General features: G+C 33.4%; 1 protein-coding gene across 4 annotated transcripts in view; it reads right to left on the bottom strand.

Annotated features, from left to right (window-relative positions):
* Window positions 1-12,507, bottom strand: part of GBE1 (1,4-alpha-glucan branching enzyme 1) — a 273,155-nt gene that overhangs the window by 218,507 nt on the left and 42,141 nt on the right. The gene's annotated exons all lie outside the window — the stretch shown is intronic.

The following is a 12,507-nucleotide window of genomic DNA, read 5'->3' as shown; positions in this document are numbered from 1 at the left end:
TCAAAGTACAAAAGCCAGTGGCCACAAGAAGAAATCACAGATTCCTAAGCAGGACCAAGAACAGCACATGCCTGCTCCTGACCCTCTCCCAGTTCCCCTGGATCAGGTACTGGTACACCAAAATTACTACCCTATTTTCATTAGTATCCCCTATATCCAGTAAGAAACAAACTAGGAAAAACTTGGTAAAACTGGAGAAGTAAACCATGTGGCAGGTGCTCTATGCCAGAAGTGAAGGTTCCAGAACTATACAAAATTGTATACAATATTGTATACAATACTATACAAGCCAAGAGGCTTCTCTATACCTCCCCATACCCTCGGGGTAAGCAATCTTTCCCTGAAAGGTGGCAGGAATCTAGGTAGGATAATCTAGGATAGCCAGGGAATATACAAAATTTGAGATGCAGAATAATGAACAATATCTCAACTTAGCTACATAGAAAGTTGACCTTTTTACAAATGTTTCACATTACACAACTTAATTAAAAATAAACTCAAAAGAATAAGAGCTGAAAGATACGACAAGAGAATGAAAAGTAAAAGACTGTAGACTTAACGAAATAAATGGAGGAATAAAGTATATCAATAGATAATGATGAATAAGTTTAGACTCAGCAAAAAAAAAGTACATAGTATAGCAAAAATAGCAAATTATTAAATGAATAAATAATTGAGAATTGAAATAATTAAAGAAAAACAATGAATTTGAATATATTAAAGAGAACCTAAGAGACACCTAACATAGACAAAAAAAATATGATCCAAATATGGATAGCTGCTGACTGAAAAATAAAACTAAATAAAATGAACATAGATGATATAAAACTGGAAAATTTTCCTAAGGAATTAAATCCACATATTAAAAAGAGCATACAATTTTTTAAGAAAAGTTTGGGAAACAAACACACACAAAATACATTCCAATTTAAGCAACTGAAATTCAAAAGATAAAAGAAATGAGTCTATAGACAACCAGGCAGAAAAAGGCAACATCAATTAAAAATCAAAAGATAAAACCAACTCCACACAATTCTAAGAAGGAAAAGTAGTAATCTAGGAATATCCTAGAAGCCAAGTTTCTATTCATATCTAAGGAATTTTTTTAAATATTGTCAAATTTAAAATTGAGTTTTAGTCAATGACACTAATGAACCATTCTTGAAGAAAAATCAGCTACTTTCCATTTTTCTAAATGGAAATTAAAAATTAAAAACAAACACAAGAACGAACAGTTATTGTAGGAGTGTGTCTAAGAACTGACTCCTTAAATATAGAACCTTGGCTAGACAATCGTGGAACTGTGTGAATGTGATCATGAAAAGGGATCTCAGCTGACAAAGTAAAAACATTATATTTAAAAAAAGAGATGAGTGAAAGGAGGATGAAATTTTATAGCAGAGAATCACTCAACACAGAGTAAAATTTAAGGTTGTCATCATTATACTCTTTCATGTCTTTATTAATCTTAGACGAGCACTGAAATAAAACTTTACAGTAAAGAAAGTTGTATATGAATTCCAATAATTTCTTTTCATTTCACTTTAATTTCATTGTTTAAATTAAAGTTAACAGACATTTATTTTCTCATGTCTCATTATAGTATTTCTATCAAGCATTTTCTCTAACCTTCCATCTAAAGATAGGCATATAAAAATATCAAGAATTATATACCCTTAATATCAGTGAGGATTATTTTGGTGACGTTTCTTTTTACTTTCTCCATTGCACTGTTCTACTTATGTATAACAAATAACTACCATTTAAAGAAAAATGAAGTACAGTTTTCCTAAAACTATAATTTTTCACATAATTAAAACAGCAACATAATTTTATATAATAGTTACAGGAATTTTACTGAGTATGTAAAACTAGGTTTATAAAATTCGAGGAACTTAAATCATTTGAAATACATCTATGGAGCAAAACCGAGTTTCTGAAATAGTATTAAGCCAAAGTAAAAATTCAATACGTGATGAAAGGGCATTTCAAAACAGTAAGAAAAGGATAGCTTATTCAATAAAATATTGAAATCTATAAGTCTGTCATAAAAAGTAGATCACTAAAGCCAAATAACTTACAAAGAGATCAAACTTGTAAACTTTAATATTTTAAAAACAAGTCCAAGTGTTCATGAAAAATGCAGCACAGGTAGCCAATAAACATTAGAAACAATGATCAAATTCATATATAACTAAAGAAGTGCAAACCTAAACTTCAAAATGCAATTTTCCACCTAAAAGACCCAGAAACATATGATAGTCTATACGGATGGGATATGGTTCAGGAGAAAAGACATTTTCAAATGCTCTTGGTTGAAGTATCAATTAGAAAACAATTTGACAACAGCTATGAAAATTTCAAAATCACACTCTTCAAGTAAGTAACTCTAATTTTAGAAATGTGTCCTTTGGATATACGTCACACACAGATGCAAAGACATCTATGTATACACTACTATTTATTCTTTATGGCATTATTTATAATATAAAACCATGGAGAATAAGCTACCTTGGCAACAATGGGAAATTAGGTGAATGAACTGTGGAATATCCAAATGATAAATTATATGACAACCATTAAAAAAATGAAGTAGGGCAAAATATGCTGATACGGAATCCTGCCCGAAAGAATCCCAGTCTCACAAGATAGTTTTTATTCAAGGGGACATAAACTGAACCACCCCAAGGCAGCCAGGCCGGTGTAACAAATATGAGGAGCTGACAACACACAGGAAACACAAAATTGCAAAGTTGATGATAAAATAATTAAGGAAAACAAAGCAGAAACTGTTGAGATGGAAAGTACAAGCCTCATCTAAAAGCACAGCCTCTATTTAATAGTTACAGCTCATTGTTACGTAGCACATTTTGTCCAATCGTGTAATTACTCAAGAACATTAAAAAATACAGATTTTTCTATGAACTCTTCCTAATGTAAACAGTGGCAACTGTTTCAAAACACTTAAAATACTTACCTAGACAAACAAACTAGATATGCAGGCCTGATGGAACACCATATGCAAACTCTTTAAATCATATGAGAAAATGTTCTGTGTGTGTGCGGTTTTTTTTTAACCTCTTCCAGATATCAGTCAGCTATACTTCTTGGAATATGGAAATGCTAATCCATATTAAATTATATAAGTAATAACAGGCAATAAAATGATCAAACAGTGTGGAACAATCAACAAAACAAAACTTGAACTTAGGGTAAAAGATAAACACACACATACACCCTCATAATAAAAGGAAAACTACTGATTTCCCAAAAAGGTATATAACGTTGGGAGGGTAAACAAATGTAATCATTTTACTTTCAATGTTGGTATAATACCTTATGATAAACTTTTAGATTTATGTAAAGTTTAAGTTTAAAAAACAATCATTTTCTAAGAAAGTTTCTTAAAGTATTTTCAAATGTCCCATTTAGTAAAATTTCAATGGAAACACGATTATAGCATTATATTACTTTAAGTATCTTGACTTCCCTCAAGGTCAGCCCTACAGCTTCTGATACAGAAATACACATTGCACTTTGAAATCACTGTGGCTCAAAAAGGAAAATGCCTGAGGATACAGCAAGCTCATCATGCCTGTGGCCTCTCCTACTATAGTCATCTCTCTTAATATTTTGCAATGAATTTAGAGGATATTTAAAAACTAGGTCAAATTTTTGGTAACCAAGAAGACAAAATGAAATTAGTATAGGAACTAGCATTTTGTATAGTTATAAAGAACTGTTATAAAAATTACCAGATGTGACCTCTATATCAATGTTTTAAATCCTCTGTTACATAGGAAGAGACAGAGGCAAACATAAATAAATAAATTGTCCAAGATCAAGAAGGTAATAAGTAATAAGGACATCACATCATTAATCACAAAAGGTAGATTTCAAGTTAATTCTCAAATTAAAAGTCATATTTCACTTTTAAAGAAAGTTATTTATGTTTTACTCTTAAGGTAATTTATCTTATAATTATATTTAATCTTATAATTATATTTAATTAATTTAATCTTATAATTAAGAGAATCAGGGATAACTGATATTAGCTTTATTTCCAGAAATAGTCTACTTTCAAGTCCTGACTCACATACACCATATGTGACTCTGAACAAGTCCCTTCATCTCCTTTTTCCTGATTTTCTTAACACATCAACTGGGGGCTCGAGGGAACCTCACGGATTGTAAGGAATCAATGAAACACAGTAGGAGCATTCCCCACAGTGTTCAATAAACGGTAGCTGGAACTTTTCTCCACCTTGAAGTGGTAACACTATAGTGTACTTTTTACTTTATCAATTTTCTTTTACTTATTACACTTGCTTAGATTTTAAAACACATATCAGCTATTAGCTATGTTACGATTTTTCCCCTCAAGTTCCAAAACTGTTTAAGAATGCCTTCCATTTTTTTCCTGGAATAGAAAAACACAAATATACCAACACATAATACATATCACACACTCCAAATTCATTTGAACATATGAGTTATGGAAAGTTTGGAAGAAAATGAAGTTGACTAGACTACCCAGGGTGGGGAGGAGGGGCAGGGGGCAGTTTAGATAGTCACGAAAAAAAAATGAAACAAGCTAAAATCTTTGCTCTCCTGGAAGGCAGTTGGTTCGTCCTAGATCAGTACTGAAGCTCTAACTTCAGACAGGACTGTGAACACAGGAGATATGTCAGTGGAGATGGATCATCCCTTCCCTGGAAATGTATTGGGTATAGAATCCATTCTCAAGTGCTTCTGAGCGGGCCAGAAACCCAAGAAACCCATGAAGAAAATCCTTTCTTAATAGCTTATTTTTAAGATTTTATTTTGTCATTTGCTTCCTATGGGAGACTTGGATTAGAAGCAAGAAAAAGCACAGAAGTAAGAGTTCAAGAGAAATTTTTAATAGCTCAAAAGGGGGGAAATAGGGTTAAAGGAGTGGAGAGTTGAGAATCTTTGGAAGGATGGAAAAGGTCTTCAACTCAATCTTTGAAAATACTGCAGGTGTCTCACGGAAACTTTCTTAAGTGAAAAATAACCAAAATCTATAAAATTATTCATACATTAAGCCTGTCAAATGAGGGTTAAGCATTAGAGACTTTAAAGTGAGTATTTTATATTCCTCAATCAGGGCAATTATTCAACAAAAATACCCTAACATACTTATTGCAGGATAAACATATTTATTGTGTGCTAATAATTGTTACATAAAACAAGACCCTTCTTGTAAGACGTTCATCCGTGCAGTGGGAAACACTGTCCCACTCACGACAGGACAGGCCTGAGATAAGTAAGTGCTCACAGAATGAGCAAGAACAGGAAAGAACGAGTGATTTTGACTGGAAGAAGAGATTGGGAGAAGGCTTTAGGGAGTAGCTGGCATTTGTGCTGTATCTTGAAGGATGAGTAATATCTTTTGACAGCTTGAGAAAAGACAGAGAAGGGCATTACATGTGTAAAAACTGGATGCTTCTTGATGACATGACAACAGGCTGTGTGTTGTCAGAGCAGGAGAAAGTGGAGTATTCCAGTGGCCAATTGGGATGAAAAAGATTGTCTGCAATCAGATAATATGTGGAATAAAAAACAAAATCCTTAAAAACTTTACAGAGGAGATAACTGATGTGATCAGAGACATGTTTCACAGGGAGCAGTTTGAAGGATGAATTTTGGATGAATTTTACTAGGCAGAGTCCATAAGTTAATAAAGTATTTATTAAGTAGACTATTAAGCACAGATACTGGCAGATCCTCCTGTTATACAAGAGTGAGCAATGAAAAGAACTTTTTTAAAGGACATCATGGTACACATGGTTTCTTATTTTTGAAAACTATTTCTTATTTTTAAAATGTAAATGTTATCAAATAACCAAATGCATCTATTTTCAAAATCCTACATAAATTTTCAGTGGCATTTCCAATCTGTATTCAACTTGGCATACAATGTTCACTTCATCTATCAGAAAACACTAGAAATGAAACTGTTTCAGCAAAGGTGACAAGGAATAGTGAAATCCATCTATTTATTATACAAGCATTACAGAGAGTGTACTGTACATCCAGTACTATGCTAGTCACTGAGAATATAGAGATAAAAGATATTACAAAGTCTATGACTTGAAGATATTCTCTGTTACGTATGGGAGACCGCAGAAGAGAAAGCAAGGAGTAGGAAAGCGTTACATAAGTTATTGATAAAGACAATCAGAAAACAGAATGTAATTCTGAAGTAATTCTTTCCTTTTAACTAAACTAAATGGAATTCTTTGCTTTGAAATTACACAGAGTGGGAAAATTACCTAGTTTGAACCCTAATATCTTCCTAGTACGTAAAATATTGGCACATAGTTAAGTATTCAATGAACAAATATTTAGTGAGCACCAATTATCTGTCTGATTCTTTCTAGGGAATGGTGATAAAATGGTTAGAGTTAGGTTTAAGATTATAATTACTATGTTTGAATTTGAATCCTAATCCTACTGCTCCCCAACTGTAACTAAATTTTCTAATCTGAAATAAGAATAATGGAACTTACCTTATAAGTCTGCTTTGAAAATCAAATGTAATAATGTTTCTAATCTTTTTATCATAATATCTTTCATGTGAAATAATGGATACACAACGTATTCAATAAGACTGATGGAAATGAGATAGAGAGAAAAATTAATAGACTATTAGAATATAAAAAAGATCTAATTCCTGTAACTATATTAGACATAATATAGGTGGCTTCCTGATTTACTCAGTCCCACTGGCTCTCCTTGTACATAGAGGTTGTAGCTTGCAAGCAGCTATCTGAAGAGGCCAGATACTGCATGTCTTGATCAGTTTGAACTGTTATAACAAATTATCATAGCCTGAGTGGTTTAAACAGCAAGCATTAATTTCTTACAGTTCTAGAGGCTGTGAAGTCCAAGACTGAGAACCAGCAGATCCAGCGTTTGGTGAGGGCACTCTTCCTTGTTTTCTGAGGGCCACATTCTCATTGTATCCTGACATGGTAGACAGGAAAGGGAGGAAACAAGCTAAACACTCCCCAATCTCCTCTTATACAGCCACTAATCACGTCAGGAGAGGGCTACTCTTGTGATCTCATGAATCACCTCCCACAGGTACCATCTCCAAATATCATCACATTATGTATCAGAGTTTCAACATTTACGTTCTGAGTGGATATAAATATTTAGTTCATAGCAAAATAAAATGAATGTGTACACAAATAAAGGCTTCAAAGGACAAATTTTGACTAACGAGAGACAGAAAATGGGAAGAAGTCCTTAGATAAATTCCTCACTCTTCCTCTTTAACATCCTGTGACCAAATGACCAGCTATAAAAGGAGATAGTATTCTCTCACTTGAGAATTCAATTCATCAGCTTGGGTGTATATCAAGATCAAATGTATACAGATCTGCACAGGTGAATAATAAACTGCGGATATGATGACCCAATGGAGATCACCTGCTTCCAGAAGCGAAAACACAAACCTCTCACTGTTCTTTCAAATGATGGCAAACTACTCTGTGCAAACAACTCCTGATTAAAAGTGAGATTCAGACAGTTAATTTCCACCCTTTCACTTCTGCTCAAACTGCCGGTCTTTGGTTTTTCACTCAAGCAACTTTTCTCACTATTATAATCTTTATCAATGCCTAGGTTCATGAGATTTGAAACTAGCTATCAAATGAGTTGTTTCATATGTCTAGGACTAAATGGTATATACCACCTACTACGTGCCAGGCATGGTACTACACAAGAAAGAATAGATTTAGAAATAAAAGACTGAGTTATATTTCTAGTCCCCTTAGCAACTGACCTTCAATTTTCACTTAATATCATTGATGTCAAGGTGGCTGTGCTTATATATAACTAGCTCACAAAAAATAGATTATTTTATGAAATGTTACATATTTCCTTTTTAAAAAAATAAGAAATGAAGATCTCATTTAGTTGTAAATTATTAACTACTTTCAGCAAATCATTAGTCTTCAATTTCTAAGTAGAAAACTTAAAACCTTGAAAAATTTGGAATTGTTCTGCTATGCTAATTTTCATACAAAAATAAAATTTAAACATTAATCCCATTACAAGCATACATTGTGTGATTAATTTTAATCTTTTTAAATTTTATTCACATTGTACCATCTCTAAAACACAATCAAATGCATTGTGACCAATCTAATAAACACATCTTCAGTCCACATTTAAGAAAAAATTCAGTCTCTTATTTTCTGATGTGAAGCAATAAAAGCTAATTAAGTCATAGTTTTGTTCTTACTTAGTTTAAAGTTAAGTGCAATGAAAATTCGCTACTTTCAGTCTCAAATTAATAAAATATAGAGAGAAATTATGGTTATAAAGAGATCATTAAGTATTGGGGGGGGAAGTATGAGGTAAATTCAAAACTATTATATTTTAAAAGTTGCTACCATTTAAAATAGTATCCCAAAAGTAAGTAGTGGCTATTATTTGTTAAATATTCTTTCTTAATTTCTGGCACTGGGCCATAGATGTGAGGGGGTCAAGGGAGATCATTGCTAAGATCTTTCTAGGTCTAAATCCTATAAAATCAAGAAAATAAAAAGAAATGTTCTTATTCAATTAACAAAAAACTGGACAAAGTCCATTTAGTGATGTCATTCAGAAATCCTTAAAACTCTCCATTTCTTTTAATAATAAACTATTTATTTATACTACATTATTCTACATTCAGAATCATGGAAATACTATCACGTTTAACGACACAACTTCAAAAACCTACTATAAGGCCATTAATATAAACATATTTTGACTTAACAAATTAGAATAAACTTAACAAAATATAACTAGAAATTAATTTTAATCACTGTGCCTTGTCTCTTGGTTACAAATAAATTAATAATATATTGCCCTTACAGTTTACTGAGGTATGATTAATGGTCAATATTAAAATTTCTAGAGTCTTCTGGCAAAGTGAAAATCTGACTGCCTAACAGACACATATACACACACACATCTGAATACAATAAATTAGAGTTACTGAAGGTAAGCCCTGTGAGATGGCCCATCTGGTCAGGCCTGGAAGTGTCAAGTATTGTCCCAAGCACTTTAAGCTGCCAGCCTCTTTATCAGCCACTCGCTTTCCAGTCACGCTCCTGTTCAGGTCTTTGCTACATGCTCTGCTGATTACCTTGGAAAAGGGCAATGCTGTAACTGTTCAACTGACCTTTCAGTTTATTTTCTCTTGTGTAATATGAAACATGAGCTAACACAGTCTTAGTCTACTGATTTCTAGGAAGAATTCTGACTTAATGTTTCAACAGCTCCTGGCTCAAATAATACTCTGCTCTTCTGTATTCAGGTTTCTCTTTTTGGAAAAATTATGTGGCAAAGACCAAAGGTGTGGGCTAGAGAGATAGAAGCTTTAGGTCCTCTGCAGAGTGGACTACATCTGCACAGTAGTATGCTCCTGAGAATGTATGGTCAACTAACTTGCTGAGAAGCAATTCCAATCTTTTAAGTCATCACTAGGATATTGTTCCAAATGTGACTTTCATTGTAACCATGAATAGTTTTAAAGTGACGATGCTTATGTCTTTTCTATCTTTCAATATGAATGTTACAGTTACTCGAACATTGTCAAAAATTGTATATTCACCATGGGAAAAACAAAATAGACAGGGAGGTTAAAGAATCGAAAGATACACATTCTAGACCCAATTAAGGTACTAGCGATGTGACCTGTGGAAAGATAAACATTCAAAGTTTCAGGTTCTTCTTCTATAAAATGAAGAAGTTGAATTGAAAGGTTCCATCCTATAATCCATACTCTAAACTTCTTTGATTCTTAGTTGGGTACTAAATTTTCCCAACCCAGGAAGAAAAAAAAAAGCACTTCAACACAAAGGTTACTTTGCACATTTCCCACATAAACCAAAAGGTATATATTTTACCATGTACAAGAAACATAATGCTACATTTATATTTTTTCTTAAAATAAAATGCAGGGTATAAACTACATATGAAATATAATAGACACAGGAAATTTTATTTTATTTATTTTTTATTTTATTTATTTATTTATTTTATTTATTTATTTTTGAGACAAAATCTCACTCTCTAACCCAAGGTGGAGTGCAGTGGCACAATTTCTGTTCACTGCAACCTCCACCTCCTGGCTTCAAGCGACTCTCCTGACTCAACCTCCCATGTAGCTGGGACTACAGGCATGCACCACCACGACTGGCTAATTTTGTATTTTTTAGTAGAGGTGGGGTGTGACCATGTTGGCCAGGCTGGTCTCAAGCTCCTGATCTCAGGTGATCCACCCGCCTCGGCCTCCCTAAGTGGTGGGATTACAGGAGTGAGCCACTGTGCCTGGCCAACACAGAGAATTTTAAAAAGAGATATAATATGGACAGAAAAAATAATAATAATTTATAAATATTACAAATTGTAAATTACAATGATCAGTACCTTATGGAGTACTTACTATGTTCCAGGCATTGTTCTAACTTACAAATGAAAGCTTAAACTCTCACAGTAATCCAACATCGGAGGAAGTAGTATTATTCCTATTGCACAGATGAGAAAACTGAAGACATTAAGCAATCTTGCTCAAGGTCACACAGCTAGTATGTGTGTGAAGCTGAAATATAAATCCAAGATTTCACCTCCAAAGCATTGGTCCTTGACCATTCTTAATATCACCCCAATGTTTTTTTTGTTTGTTTTGTTTTGTTTTTTTTTTTTTTGAGATGGAGTTTCACTCTTGTTGCCCAGGCTGGAGTGAAATGGCAAAATCTTGGCTCACCGCAACCTCTGCCTTCTGGGTTCAAGTGATTTTCCTGCCTCTGCCTCCCCAATACCTGGGATTACAGGCATGCACCACCACACTCAGCTAATTTTGTATTTTTAGTAGAGACGGGGTTTCTCCATGTTGGTCAGGCTAGTCTCGAACTCCCAACCTCAGGTGATCTGCCCACCTCAACCTCCCAAAGTGCTGGGATTACAGGCATGAGCCACCGTGCCCGGCCCACCCCAATAAGTTTTGCAGTTTACAGTTTCCCAGCTGACTTAATCTTCTATACTAAATTTAAATTACTTGTTACTTAGCATGTCTTAAATAGTTTTAACAAGTTGAACCATTGAAGAAAACAAAATTCTGCTATAGGTAAGTGTGATACAATTGGTCGAAAATAAAGCTGGCAGAAAACTAGCTTGAAAAACATTAAAATACATCATTTACAGTACATGAACAAATTCACAACTATTTTAACTTTTCTTATTTTATTTTTGGGATTTTTTTTTTTTTTTTTTTGAGACAAAGTTTTATTCTGTCTTGCAGGCTGGAGTGCAGTGGTGTGATCCTGGCTCACTGCGAGCTCATCCTCCCTGGCTCAAGTGATCCTCCCACCCTCTCCCGAGTAGTTGGGATTACAGGTGTGTGCCACCATGCCCAGCTCATTTTTGTATTTTCAGTAGAGATAGGGTTTTGCCATGTTGGCCAGGCTGTTCTCAAACTCCTGACCTCAAGTAATTCGCCTGCCTCGGCCTCCCAAAGTGCTGGGATTATAGACATGAGCCATTGTGCCCGGCTTTATTTTATTTTTTAAAATCAACAAAGAGAAAGAGACACATATGATTTTAATTGCCCAGGGAATTTTTATTTGGGGAGTGTTCCTGTCACAATGAACTTGAATTAACCGACCTGAAGCAAGATCTGGAAACAAATACTTTTTCAATATACAGTTCAAAACATAGTTTGAAGTATTGTTTTGATAGGTAGTTTGAAACTATAACAGAGATATAAGAATTTATATATTTATTTATATCTCTCTATATATATCTCCATACGATATATAAAGATACATATTTATGATATAGAGATACATCTTTATGATATATAGAGATTTATATCTCTATATATATCTCTATATGATATATAAAGATATGTATTTATATATCTTTATGATAATAGTTTCAAACAAGATGGTTATATCAACTGTAAAGTAAAAACTAACACTAATTTTTTTACCTAAAACAATAATCAAAGATCAGAAAACTTATATAAATAGACACTTTGCAAATCAACAAACCCAATCACACTTATGAATTTATTAAATATAGCCAGATAGCCATGGATGTCAGCCTTGTGAATGTTTTTATATTAGGAACAGGATAAATGAATCAAGTTATCACTTTGACAAGGGCATAGGACACACTATATTAATATATAATAAAGAATCTCAGGAGATAGATGGATTTCCAACAAAAAAAATCCACATCTTTTGGACTAAATAGTGGTGAAATATCAAAGATCTATCAAACACTCTGACAGTTCTTTGCCTTTACTGAGAGAGACAAAGGTTTCAAAATTCTGTCAGGCACAAAACTACAAAGATCATAAGAGCTTTCACAGTGACTGCCTACATATTGGCAAGATCTCTTTTAATTTATAAAAATTCAAGACATATCTACATCTATCTACACATATATCACATTGTATAACATATGCATACACACACATAC

The sequence above is a fragment of the Trachypithecus francoisi genome, unplaced genomic scaffold, assembly GCF_009764315.1.
Source record: "Trachypithecus francoisi isolate TF-2019V2 unplaced genomic scaffold, Tfra_2.0 Lachesis_group0, whole genome shotgun sequence".
NCBI lineage: Eukaryota > Metazoa > Chordata > Mammalia > Primates > Cercopithecidae > Trachypithecus > Trachypithecus francoisi.
This window is presented reverse-complemented; position numbering and strand designations above follow the sequence as displayed.